Genomic DNA, 14382 nt, shown 5'->3' with positions numbered 1-14382 from the left:
AACAAAATTTTGCACGGATGTTCTCTAAGGTCTCAAACAAAAACATACAAAATTTTACACATGAATTTCCATTGGTTGGATAGCTAGAGGCAGCTGAATGGAGGTCACCTCTGAGTACAATACTCTGCGCAACCTAAAATAGCCATTTTGTCCAGGTGCTGCAGCCTGACAACACCTCTTAGGGGCCTGAAATTTTGTTGATTAGTATAACCCGTGGTGGAAAGTCTCAGTGCAAGGTTTGGAGCATGAGCTTGCCTCCCTTATTTTACAAAAGAAATAAGGCTCCTGACCTATACTTTCATTGAGGCCCTGACTGAACCAGTAGTCATGGCCCACTGCATATACGTATAACATTTGTTCTAAGAGGCTTTACAGGCAACTGGAAGCAACAATATAATTACATAAAGACAAGATGTCACTTTTTTATGCAAATGTTTGCCAATTTTCTGATGCAAATATTTGTACTGTATAGTTTTTAAATCTTTTCTTTTTCATGTCATTTGAAAGAGTATCTTTTTTTCTACAAAAGTCACCCCTGTTTCATTTTGGACCCGATCTTGCTATGGTCAAAATTAAGACCCCAACGATATGCATCATTTGTATGCGTGGGCACGCTATGTTAAAAAGAGGCATCTTTGGTGCCCTGCTGTGTAACAAGCAAAGGAGCTAGAGATGCGAAATTTTACAGTGCGGTGAAGCTTGTTATGCTTACCATGCTTGTAGCTTATGACACGTCTTGCTTCGAAATACTTTTATAAATGACCCTCAAAATCGACATTTTATTGTGCTGTTATTTACTGCATGCAAGCCTGAACATGCAAAAATATAACCCTCACAAGAAACTATGGTATGTCATGTTAGCAGTGTGTTGTGCAAAGATTTTGGGAACATGCACTGGCCTTGACACCATTGTGCTTTTTGTGGTATGATGACTCCCTTAACAGACAAGTCCTGGCGCATCCTGATGTTTTATGTATCTTTGATGAAAATATTGAAAATTATTCCTTTATTGTTCAGTCAAGCAACACTTAACCCTTTTGTTATTTACTATTGCAACCCTGATGTCCAATGTCTCTGTATTTGTATAATTAGTGACAGCTTGCGCCATAACACAATAGCTGTGCATAAGTATTTGAGAACACTCAGTGAGCATTTGAAGGGCATTTTACCTGTTTTGGAACATATTCACCACTTTAGCAATGGCTTTGCTGCTCAATATATAAACTTTAAAAATTTCATAAATCTTTGCAATCAAAGTAACATAAGAACATGTCATACAGGGTCAGACCAAGGGTCCATCAAGCCCAGCATCCTGTCTCCAACAGTGGCCAATTCAGGCCACAAGAACCTGGCAAGTACCCAAAAACTAAGTCTATTCCATGTTACCGTTGCTAGTAATAGCGGTGGTTATTATCTAAGTCAACTTAATTAATAGCAGGTAATGGACTTCTCCTCTAAGAACTTATCCAATGTTGAGATTACTTACCTGATAATCTCCTTTCCTTAGTGTATGCAGATGGACTCAAAACAAATGGGTATAGTGTGCTCGTGCTAGCAGTTGGAGACGGATCTGACGTCAGCACGGGTACATATACCCCCACAGGAAATGCAGCAAATCAGTAATCTTCCATGCAAAAGCTTTTATGGATATATGTGTGACTGACCGATCGATTAATCAACAGGATTACCCTGTCCAATTGATGGTAGCTGGAGACTGCCAGGTACTCAGCCGGAAGGGCGTCGACACCCGGCAGGGTGGATGCCCTATATAAGAAAACATGGCTTACCGTGAGTCGGCGAAATCCCCATGTATACGGCAGCCGGGCAGGATGCTGAGTCCATCTGCATACACTAGGGAAAAGGAGATTATCAGGTAAGTAATCCTCAACATTTTTCTAGCGTGTTTTTTGTAAGCAGATTGACTCAAAACAATATGGGATGTACAAAAGACTACTCCCGGACTGGGCGGGAGGCTCTGCCGAGGACCGTGTAGGATTGCCTCAGTGAATGATGTCCTCCCTGGCCTGGACATCCAGACGGTAGAATCTTGGAGAAGGTATGGAGGAGGACCACGTCGCCGCTTTACATATCTCTGCAGGCGACAGCATCCTAGCTTCTGGCCCCAGAGGCAGAATTGCGCTCTTGGTAGAATGAGCCTTGACCTGTAGAGGTGGTGGGTTTTCCTGCCTCTACTTAGGCGCTTTGATAACTTCTTTAATCCAGCGGGCGATGGTTGGCTGTGAGGCTGCTTCCTCTTGCTTCTTCCCGCTGTGCAGTACGAAACAGGTGGTCCGTCTTTCGTACTGCTTCAGACATTTCCAGGTATCTGGACAGTAGTCTGCCGATGTCGAGATGGCATAGCATTCGACCTTCTTCCGACTTCTGCAAACCTTCCGTGGTAGGCAAGGATATGGTTTGGTTGAGGTGAAAGTGTGAGACCACTTTTGGGTAAAAAGGATGGAACCGTGCGAAGAGATGGATAGCCTCTGGAGTGATTCTGAGAAATGGATCACGGCCAGGATAGTGCTTGTAGCTCTAAGATGCGGCGTGCTGAACACACAGCCAGCAAGAACACCATCTCAAGGTTAACAAACGGGAGAGACAGGCCTCGAAGGGGCCTGAAGGCTGATCCTGCTAGAAATTCCAATACTAGGTTGAGGTTCCACAAGGGCACTGGCCACTTCAGTGGTGGGCGAATGTGTTTGACTCCTTTCAGGAAACGTGAAACGTCTGGGTGTTTGGCAATGGTGTTGCCATCACTCCTGGGACCGTAGCAAGACAGCACTGCTACCTGAACCTTGATGGAGCTGAGGGACAGACCCTTCTGAAGTCCATCTTGTAGGAAGTCCAAAATGATAGGAATCTTAGCGGCATGTGAATTGGTGCTGTGAGAGTCGCACCAGGCTTCAAAAACCCTCCAGATCCTGATATATTTCAGTGATGTGGAGAACTTGCGTGCTCGGAGGAGTGTATCTATTACCGGCTCCGAGTATCCCCTTTTCCTCAATCTAGCCCTCTCAATGGCCAGACCGTAAGAGAGAATTGAGCTGGATCCTCGTGGAGGATGGGACCTTGCTGCAGCAGGCCCCTGTGTGGAGGCAGGCGTAGAGGATTCCCTGCCAGTAGTCTTCTCATGTTGCGTACCAGGGTCTTCTTGGCCAGTCCGGGCCACTAGAAGAACTAGGCCTCTGTGTCGCTGAATCTTGCGTATAATGGCGGCCCAGCAGGGGCCACGGAGGAAAGGCATATAGCAGGAGTCCCTGAGGCCACGGTCTGTACAGGGCATCGATCCCTGGGATAGCGGATCCCGCCTGTGGCTGAAATATCTGGGCACTTGAGCATTGGACCTGTCTGCTAATAGGTCCATGCCCGGCATCCCCCCACTGATCCACATCATCTGGAAAGCGTGGGCGACAGCTGCCCACTCCCCCGGGTTTAGGCTTTCTCTGCTGAGGAGTCTGCAGTCGTGTTGTCCTTCCCGGCAATGTGGACGGCGGAGATATCTGAAGATTTGCTTCTGCCCAAATCATCAGGGGCGTTATTTCTAGGGACACTTGTTGGCTTCTGGTTTCCGCCCCTGTCGATTGATGTATGCCACCGTGGGTGGCGTTGTCTGACATCACTCTGACCCGCTCTGTCGCGAAGTCTGTGGGCAAACCGCAGGCACGCTAGCCTGACTGCCCGTGCCTCTAGTCGGTTGATGTTCCACCTTGACTCTTCTCTACTCCACCGCCCTTGGGCGGTGAGTTCCTCGCAGTGTGCTCCCTATCCGTTCAGGCTAGCATCTGTAGTGAGCAAGATCCAGGTTGGGGAGGACATTCTTGACCCCCGGCTCACGTGGCCGGGCTGCAACCACCACCGTAGCTGATACTGCACTCTGGCCGGTAAAGGTAGGTGTATGGTGTAGTCCTGTGATCGTGGGCTCCATCGAGATAGAAGGGCGCGTTGCAATGGTCTCATGTGAGCCCGCGCCCATGGCACCACCTCCAGAGTGGATGCCATGAGGCCGAGGACCTGTAGGTAATCCCGAGCTGTGGGCCGGCTGGCGCTCAGCAGGACCTGCAGATGACTCTGGAGTTTTGCCTTTCTCTTGGAGGTTAGGCTGACCTTGTCTTCTTGGGTGTCGAAATGGACCCCTAGGTATTCCAGCGACTGGGACGGCTGTAGGGAGCTCTTGTTTATGTTGTCAACCCATCCAAGGCTTTCCAGAAGAGCTATAAAACTCTGTTGGTTGCCCGGTGGCTCTCCTCCGGTGACTTTGCCCTGATCAGCCAATAGTCCAGGTAGGGGTGGACGAGAATTCCTTCCTTCCTGAGTGCCGCCGCCACTATTATTATGACCTTGGTAAAGATCCGTGGCGCGGTGGCTAACCCGAAGGGTAAAGCTCGGAATTGGAAGTGTTGATTCAGGACTTTGAAGCGTAAATAGCGCTGGTGATCCCGATGGATTGGGATATGCAAATAGGCTTCCGACAGATCTAGGGATGTGAGAAACTCCCCTGGCTGTACTGAAGTCTTGACAGTCCGCAGAGTTTCCATGCGAAAGCTGGGGACCAGTAGGTGTCGGTTGACTGACTTGAGGTCCAGGACGGGCCTGAAAGTGCCCTCCTTCTTGGGTACTATGAAATAAATGGAATAATGCCCAGAATTTCTCTCTCCTGCAGGTACTGGGATTATGGCTTTTAGGGCCAGGAGCCTCTGTAAGGTCACTTCTAGTGCCACTGCCTTGAGCGGTGAACAAGGAGATTCCACAAACTTGTTCGGCGGAAGCCGAAGGAAATCAGGGTAATATCCTTCTCGGATGATGGCGAGGACCCACTGGTCCGAAGTGATCTCGACCCACCTGCGGTAGAAGAGGGTTAGCCTGCCCCCTATGGCTGCTACCCCCGGATGGGTCGGCTGATTGTCATTGTGGGTTGCGGCCGGGGCCGGAACCCGAGCCGGTTCTCTTCTTGTTGTGCTTAGTCCGAAAGGGCTGGTTCCTGGCCTGGGAACGAGGCGCTCGATAGCGAGTCCTGTAAGGGTTGAAGCACTGAGAATTTCTACCTCTAGATGGTCTAGAAAAAGAACGCTGGCTCCTCCTCGCCCTGTCTTCTGGTAGACGGGGTAATGGAGAGGCACCCCATTTAGTAGCCCAGTTCTCGAGATCGCTGCCGAACAGTAAGGAACCCTTAAAGGTCATACTTGTGAGTCGTGTTTTGGAGGACGAGTCGGCCGCCCAATTTCATAGCCAAAGCTGTCTCCTAGCTGCCACTGAGGAGGACACTCCCTTGGCTACCGTACGGACGAGGTCGGAGGCTGCGTCAGTGAGAAATGAGAGAGCTGATTCCATGTCTGCTCCCTGGGTGTTGTTTCTCGCCTGTGATAAACAGGAACGCGTCACCACGGTGCAGGTGGTCGCGATTCGTAGGGACATGACTGCTACCTCAAAAGCTTGTTTCAGAATGGTGTCCATGCGTCTGTCATGCGAATCCTTGAGGGCCGCTCCCCCCTCAACCGGAATGGTGGTGTGCTTCACTATTGCGTTAACTATGGCGTCTACCTTGGGGCATGCCAGCAGCTCCTTGGACGCCGGATCCAGAGGGTACATGCCTGCCAAGGCCCGACCCCCTTTGAATGAGGCCTCCGGTGCCTTCCATTCCAGATCGATTAGCTGCTGTGCTGCTTGTAGGAGGGGAAAATGGTGAGCCGGTTGGCGCAGACCCTCTAACAGGGGGTTCATTTTAGGGTCCCCTGGGGTATCCTGGCCCGGAATGGCCAGTTCCGATAGGCATTGTGAGACCAGGCCTGAAAGATCCTCTTTCCGAAAGAAGCGCCTCATGGTCCGATATGGCTCTATCTCCGAGGGAAGTTCACCCTCCTTGGGGGGCTCCTCACTATCCTGGGAGCAATCCGATTCCCCATAATCGGGGCTGTCGGGAGGTGAGTGGCCGTGCCTAGGTCTCGAGGGGCCGGGGGCCGGATCAAACGGGACGGAAAGACCCATTCGAAGAGTAGACTGCATCTGGACAAAGGCGTGAATCCCCTTGAATAATTCCACCCAGGAAAGCGAAGCCGGATATGGCCGAAGGGGCACCAGGTCTCTCGGGTTCCCCGGTTGCTCGCCGCGGCCTGCTAAGTCCGGTGTGCTCCCTGAGGAACCGCTGGGCTGGGGCCGGTCCTGTCCTGGAACTCCCATGGCCTCCTCACATTGGGCACAAAGGGAGTCTGCTTCCTCGCTCTGTGTGGCTCTGAGGTTGCATGCTGAGCAGAGGCTTAGAGCTTTCATTCCAGATTCTGGAGGTGCCGGCCCTGCGGCCGCATGGGCTCTCTTATGCTCCATTCGCCTGAAATTCGGTGTCGCCCAATAAAGTGCGCCTAACAAGAGCGCTTAACAGCATGCACCTAGAACGGGCGTCTTATAACGTGTGCCTATAAACGGGCGTCTTAGAGATGCGCGCCTTTACACGTGCACCTATACATGGGCGTCTTAGAAACGTGCGCCTATACACGGGCGTCTTATAAATGCCTATACGCGGGCGGCTTACAATGTGCGAACAATGTGAGCCTATCGCGGGCGCTAACAACGTGCACCTATCGCGGGCGCTAACACCGTGCGCCTATCGCGGGCGCTAACACCGTGCGCCTATCGGCGAAGGTGAGTAGGCAGACAAAAAATGGCGACCTCCTTGGCGTGCTGCCTCGTAGGCAGGCCCAGCTAATCCACACTTCCTCGGAGACCAAGTAAAGATATACGCCTTACCTTGTCTTCGGCACTTCCCGGCTGCGACCCGGCGGTCTCCGGCTGCGGGGGGGAGAGTACCTTCACCGCCGCGCATAAGGAAGTGCGCCCGCTGCCTCTAGGCCGCTCCCGAACCCGTCTCGCTCGGGGGCCAAGTCCACGCCGGGACAGAGGCTGCCTCCAGGCCGCCGCCCGAACTCGTCTCGCTTGGGGGGCCAAGCCGTGCCCGAGCCCTTCTCACTCGGGGGCTAGGTCCCTGCCGCGAACCGGCCACCGGACCGAGGCTCTCGCATCCGAGGAACCACGGAAGTCAGCTCGGAAACTCAACTGGGTGAGTGACCGCCTGGTATCACCACAGGAGTGTGGGGGCTTGTCTTCAATAGGTTTCTTCTAGGAATTTAGTCGTTAGAATTTGGAAACACGCTCAGCGAGCGTGAGGTAGCTCCAAACTGCTTTGGAGACGAAAAATTACCGATTTGCTGCACTTCCTGTGGGGGTATATGTACCCGTGCTGATGTCAGATCCGTCTCCAACTGCTAGCACGAGCACACTATACCCATTTGTTTTGAGTCCATCTGCTACACGCTAGGAAATCCTTTTTTAAACACAGCTATACTAACTGCACTAACCACATCCTCCGGCAACAAATTCCAGAGTCCAATTGTGTGTTGAGTGAAAAAGAACTTTCTCCGATTAGTTTTAAATGTGCCACATGCTAACATCATGGAGTGCCCCCTAGTCTTTCTATTATCCGAAAGAGTAAATAACCGATTCACATCTACCCGTTCTAGACCTCTCATGATTTTAAACACCTCTATCATATCCCCCCTTAGCCGTCTCTTCTCCAAGCTGAAAAGTCCTAACTTCTTTAGTCTTTCCTCATAGGGGAGCTGTTCCATTCCCTTTATCATTTTGGTCGCTGAATGGAACTTTTTGGCACTATCCATGGAAAATCACCCTGTGATGGGATTGGAGGAACCACAAAAAGGTTAGCTGCCCGTGCTAGTTTACAACACCCCCCTTAATAACCAAATTTGACACCAAAGGATCTATTTGACTTTTGTGATAAAAGTGTCACTGGTATCACATTTGTCTTTGTCCAAAGCAGGACACTGAAGCAATGAGACTTATTCAGGATGAGAGGTTTAGGAAAGGTCATACAGTTGCTGGGCACAAGGGAAAATCTTCAATTCAAGCCCACTGATGCAACTAAAATTTGCATTAACAAAATTTCGAATGACATTACCTCAATCATTGCAAGTGGTCTAGAACATGAACGTTAATATTTTCCTGCCCTTCAAGTATCCAGCTTCCAACCTGTCAATGTTTAGCTTGCATCTATCATATTTCCTGGTGGATTGGCCATATATGTGAAGTTTCAATTGAGGAACGTGATGTCTTGGTCAATTTCTTGCATCCCCAAGGTCCTGCCAGGTCATTTTAGTGGCCATCCTGTAGAGATACCTGTTGGTTCCAGAAGAGCCCATTAGTGCTACCCTTGATGCACACCCAAACACAACTTCTAGGCAGGCAGGCCATTTATTTACAAGCCACTGTGTCACACATTGATGGGACATTTAAAAGCATGTGTAAGGCAGGAAAAAAGACTAAGTGAATTTTTGTGAGATCTGCAGTTTACGCAATTCGTGTACATATGTGTCTTGTTTGGTGCTTAAATAAAAAGCTGGAAAACCTGTGGCTGGTACCTTGTCGGCTGTCTGGGTGGCCCCTAGGTGATGGGGTTGTCAATTTGTCTGAACTGGCAGTGGCTCAGCCACCTGACCAATGCAATTAGTTAACTAATCAGCATACAAAGTTTTGCACTGACTTTGATGACTAATTTATTGAAATATGTCCAAACAACAATATGGCCAAAAGCTAATAAAGTGTTTGTAAGCACAGTAAACTCAGCTACATTGTATAATTTCACATTCTAGCTCATTTACATGTTTTCACAGCTTAATGACAAAGACGGCTCTTTTTAACATAATGCATTCACTCATGCAAATGATGCTTGTCTTTGGGACTGTAATTTTGACCAAAGCAAGACTGGATCCAAGACAAAACAGGGTGACTTTTGTAGCAAAAAAGGTACTCTTCAAATGACATTAGAAAGAAAAAAATTAAAAACTACACAGATTTATTTGCACCCAAAAAATGGCAAAACATTTCCATACACAGGTGACATACCTTTATGTAACTATATCTTTATTTCCAGTTGGCTGCAAAACCTCCTAGTGAAAATCCTAGATGTACGTACGTCATGAGCCATGACTACTGATTCAGTTATGGCCTGAATTAAAGTATACATCAAAGCAATGAGGAGTCAAAATAGGCCTTAAATTTCTTTTGTAAAATTTTTTACGTACTTTGCTGGCCCATAAAATGGGTAAGCAAGCTCATGTTAAGTTCCTATGCAAAGTTTGGAACCTAGCACCAGAGGTTGTAATAATCCACAACATTGCAGTCCCCGGTCAAAGTGGCTGTTTTGTGTCGTGTGGAGCACAGTACTCTAAGAGCGACCTTCATTCAGCTGCCTCTAACTCTTGAATCAATAGAGATCCAGCCAAAAAAATTTTGCATAGTTTTGTTTGAGAACATTCACACAAACTTTTATTCAATTTGAAAGAGGTTGAGCATGGATGATTTTCTAAATTGGTCCACTTGACATGGAATGTCCTAAATCCATTAAAAATATAAAAACATTATCAAAGGACTAGCCCAGTTTGATCAAGTTGACTCTACTGCTCTATGGAAACAATAAACACACCTCTCCCATAGGGAGGTATGGTCATTGCTCAAGGGAGACACCAGAGAGCCAAATTCATGGTCCATGACTGCAGGGTTTCAGAAGGAGCTCTGATGCAAGTCCCTGGCCCAGGACCATTGCTGAAATAATCAGACTGAGTACACTGGATAAGGGAGAGTGGGAATATAAAATAGAGGAACAGTTCTTGGATAGCTACTAATGAAGGCTCATGATGCCAGATCCTAGCCCTGGTTCAGACCAAGCTGGAAGCCCAAAAGCTTGTAGGAGGAAACATCTGATCAAAAAAGAAAATAACCAAGCAAAACGATACATTGGCAAAGCATACTTCCATTTACAGAAGATGGCTAAAAAAATAGGGCTGATATATACAATTGGAGCAATACAAATACACCAACAACAAACAAGATAAAAATTTAAATACTTGAAATAATACAAATTTGGTAGGTGATTTTAATCTGCTAGATGTTGACTGGGACATCCAGATTGCAGTATCAACTAGAAGCAGGAAGATCTTGCACTCCCTAAAGAAAGGAGTAACCAGTGGCAGTTCAACCTGTCACAGAAAGCACAGGAGGCAGGTGTTACTGCATAGAACAGCACCCTAAACACTTCCTGGGCAGGCTGGATGGACCACTTGGGTCGTCTTCTACCATCATTTACTATGTTACATTTATAGGCAACTAGTTACAGATCCCACACAATTAGGAGAGAAGTGGGTGCAATGCTGGAAACATACAAATGGGAATAGTGTATCAAAGGTCACAGTTGTTAGTTACCTGGAATGCAGGGTAAAGGCAAAGGGTGTTCTAACAAATGCTAAGGCCTGGATTTAAGGAAAACAAATTTCAATGAGATGGGGTGAGGTGGGAGAGCACCCCAAGGAGTTATTAACAAAATGGGATATGATATGGGGAGCAGAAGAGCTGTGGGCAAAGCCAAAAAGAGATATCACTAGGGCAACAAACCAATCTGTAAATGGATAGAAAGGCCACTATTGCTCACAAAAGAGGTGTCTGAAAATACAAGGGGAAAAGGGTTAGCATTCAAAGGCTACAAGAGATCACAGAAGGAGAAAGACAAGAAACTACATTTGTAAAAGCTGAGAGAAGCTGGGAAAGTGATCAACAGAGAAGAAACACAAATAGAGGAGAAAACAGCTAATTCAGGAAAGCATGGTGACAAGACACTTTTTAAAATACAGTATGTTAGTGATAGGAGAAAAAAGCAAAGGTGGGATAGCAAGACTGAAAAATGAAGTGACGGAATGTCTAGAGACCGACCAAAAAAATGGAATTACTAAATAAATTCTGCTGTTCACTATTCACCGGATAAATGGGATGGAGAAGGCCTGCAAATGATTGTTTGAAATAAATATGGAAGTGAGGAAGACCTAAAGCAAATTTCAGAAGAGAAAGTTCAAGAGAAGCTAGCAAAACTGAAAGTGGATAAAGCTATAGGGACAGATAGGATACAAAGTAGGGTATTAAGGGAGCTCAGAGAAGCTCTGGCAGCCTCATTGTCTGACATTTTCAATGCTTCATTGGTGTCAGATATGGTCCCCTAGGGACTGGAGACAGGAAGATGTGTATACCCCCCCTCACAAAAGTGGAAAACAAGAGGAGGATGTCACTAAAGTCTGGCTAGTCTGACATCAATGGTGGAAAAATGAATGGAATCCCTGATAAAACAGAACACAGGTCATTTTCTGGAATCCAAGGCAACAACATTTCCCCAGAAGTAGGTCTTCATAAAAAGAACTAATCATTTATTTGACTGAGTGGTCAGGGGCTTAGATCAGGGGAAAGCAATTGATGTTGTATACTTAGAAGTCGATATTCAGCAGGCCAAAGATATTCGGCAGAACATAATCAGATAAGTGCTCCACTGAATATATTTGGATAAACTTTTCAACAGGTAGTTTTCCCAACCAGACCTATCCGGCTAATATCAGAGTTCACTGGTAATTTTTAGTCACATTCCCAGAATGCCTCCATCACCACCTATTTTTATCCAGTTAAAGTTTGCGCAGGTAATGAGTTACCAAGACAACTAAATTTAGCTAAAGAGTGGGGCGGGGGGGGGGGGGGGGGGAGTTTTTAAAAGTCAGTTTTTGTCTGGATAACTCCTAACATTACCTGAACAAAGCCTTTTAATCTCTTTTTTAGCAAGGCCTTTCTCGTGGTTCCATATATAAAACTTATAAAGAGCAGAGTAGGTATGGGTCCAAAAGTGAATGACTGGGTTAGAACCTGGTAGGGAGAACAAAGATGTGTCGTTAACGGAATTCAATCGGAGGAAAGTGGGGGATTACTAGTAGTGTGCTAAAGGGACTGATCTGGTTTTGTTCATCATTTACTTAAGTGATATTCCCGACAGGCTTTCTGGAAAGAAGTGTCCTTTAGCAGTTGAAACTAAAACTTGAAAAAGAAGGGTGGACACCCCAAAAAGTGTAGAAGACCTAAGTAATCTAAGAAAGTTAAGGGAATGATCTAAAGTTTAGCAACTAGATTTAAAGCCAAATAATGCAAGGTTGAGCATTTTGGGTACCAAAAACTCAAAAGGAGCAATAAAGAATAGGACACGTTCTGATGTGCATTACACAAGAGAGGATCCGGAGGTTATCATACCAAACAATATGATAAAGCAGCATCAAAAGGCCAGAAGGATGCTAGAGTACATAAGGAAAGGAATAACCAGATGAAAGAAAAGAGGTGGTAATGGTGCTGTATAAAATCTCTGTTAAGACTTCATTTGGAGTACTGTGTCCAATTCTGGAAAATGCACCTGCAAAGGGATATAGACAGGGTGGAGTCGGTAATAGGGCTATTGATCAATGCTCTTCACCATAAAACTTAAGAGAGACTTAAGGGCCTAAAGATGTATTCAATGAAGGAAAAGAGGCAGGGGGATACAACAGAATAAATAACACTACAAACAGGATTTTTTTAAAGGAAGGGAAGCTGAAGAATGAGAGTGAGGGTGAATGGAGAATAAAAAGCAAAATGAGGAAATATTTCTTCACGAAAAGAGTAGATGTGTAACAGTCTCCCATTGGAGGCAATGGAAACAAAAAAAAAATACCAGTTTTAAGAAAGCATTGTACAAGCACAGGGATTTCTGGGTGTGGGGAAAGGATAGATATGCCAAGTGTCAATTAAGGTTTGCAGTAAGTGGAATGGGAAACATGGGCAGACTGGATGGACCATATGTCTTCACCTGCAGACATGTTCTGTGTTTCTCAGTTTTAAAATGTTTAAACTAGAGACAGCAGAGATAGCCCAATGCAGAGGGTCTGGGTTCAGTTCCAATCAAGTCTTCCATAGGCCAGCCAAGATGAGGGGTTAGGGGATGGATCTCCATTATCGTTTAAGGTCCAAATTATCTGGCTTCTGGAAGAAGCCAAGGATTGTCACTGCAATAGCTAGTCCAACAGAAAATGGGAATGTAACAAAATTAGGGGAAAATGTCCCAGGTAGTTGTAAAGAGATCAGCTCCAATTGAATAGGAAGCCCTAAAGAACAGATGTAAACTGCCAGGTCAAAAACAAAAACAATAATGAAAAATTGGAGTCAAAAAATATAAGCAATTGAATCAAATCCATTTAATACGTAAATTTCTATTTATCAGTAACTTTTAGTTAGTGCATTAAGAATGCCAAACAAAGGACGGAAACTAACTAAGCACAAGAGATTTCTCTTTGGTTTCTATTTCCTGAATAATCAGCTATTACACCACTTTTAAATAATCTTATAAATGAAAATATTTCTTTCAATCAAAATAAACTAACAGATTTTCAAAAAGCATCTTTTCCACTGCTGCTACAAGGAAGCAGACACTGAGGGGAAAACTACCTGCGCATCATTTAGAGAGCAAATTTCTAACAACCTACTCAAGGTTAGATAATCTGGTCAAATATCAGCAACATACAGAGCTATTCATGGAATACATCAGATGTGATGTGGAGGTCAAAAGGATCCTGGTACCAAATATGCATGAATCATAGCAAGTGAAGTGCTTGCTGTAGCTAGATATCACCATCTTCTGTGGAGACTGTCTCTTGGTAAGGATAGTAGTGGTTGTGTGGGAGGATATTGGAAGAGCCTCAGGATTTTGCAAAAGTGAACTGCGGGATGTCAGAGACCATGCTTTTGGAGCATGGGACCCAGTTTCCATTCTGCTCCTCTTGCCCACCAGGATAAGCTTGATCAAGATCCAGAGGGTGTGGTTCAAGAGAAGACAACACCTTAGACTTGCAAAAATGAAGCAGAAGTTGGGACTGTGGAAGGAAAAGTCCTGTGCTCAGGAACAAGAACCCCATGGTTCTAACAGTACATGACACAGACATTGCTTCCTGCAGCAGCAAAAGCCACAGCAGCAAAAGGGCAAGTTTCTTCATTATCTAGACTATAAGATGGAACGTGTACAATATGCAGTTCTATTCAAGAGCAACAGTAAGGTGAGAGAAGTGGGGTACCCACTTTGACAAGTTTCAAAATTGATTTGTCGTCAGCTGCACTAAAAAACACCCTGAAGAGCAACAAGGATCAAATAATACATCATAATCCAGTTCTTCCTCTTCCTTGCCTAGATGAGGATGGACTAGGATAGACTTGGCCCTCATTGCTTACAGCTGGGCAACCCCTTGGCACTACAGAAATGTGAATCTGTTCATAAATAAGTTCAATATGTTACACCCTGTCTTATAGATAGCAAGAATCATCTACAAGCTGAAGAACACAAAAGACAGAACTAGTGAACCATACATCCAGGAAATTGATCAACCAGCACAAAGATATCATCTAGATGGGAATTGAAGGTACAAGTCCTTAATCCACTCCATTAGAAGGCAATGTCTCACTTACAATCCAAAGTATGCAGGGTGGCCTTGAGTA

The 14382-nt window shown here is 45.9% G+C and overlaps 1 protein-coding gene across 10 annotated transcripts in view; it reads right to left on the bottom strand.

Annotated features, from left to right (window-relative positions):
- The window catches only part of CEP170 (centrosomal protein 170), a 350277-nt gene that overhangs the window by 302485 nt on the left and 33410 nt on the right, over window positions 1–14382 (bottom strand). The window contains exon 1 of one of the 10 annotated variants that reach the window (XM_029593970.1): window positions 7967–8093. The exons of the other annotated variants lie outside the window; for them this stretch is intronic. The gene's annotated coding sequence lies outside the window, so the exon portion shown is untranslated. Of the gene's footprint in view, window positions 1–7966; window positions 8094–14382 lie in introns of those variants that run through there. 10 annotated transcript variants of the gene reach the window in all.

Source organism: Rhinatrema bivittatum, chromosome 3, assembly GCF_901001135.1.
Source record: "Rhinatrema bivittatum chromosome 3, aRhiBiv1.1, whole genome shotgun sequence".
In the NCBI taxonomy this organism is placed as follows: domain Eukaryota; kingdom Metazoa; phylum Chordata; class Amphibia; order Gymnophiona; family Rhinatrematidae; genus Rhinatrema; species Rhinatrema bivittatum.
Note: the sequence above shows the minus strand (reverse complement) of the source record. Positions and strands in the feature narration are given on the sequence as shown.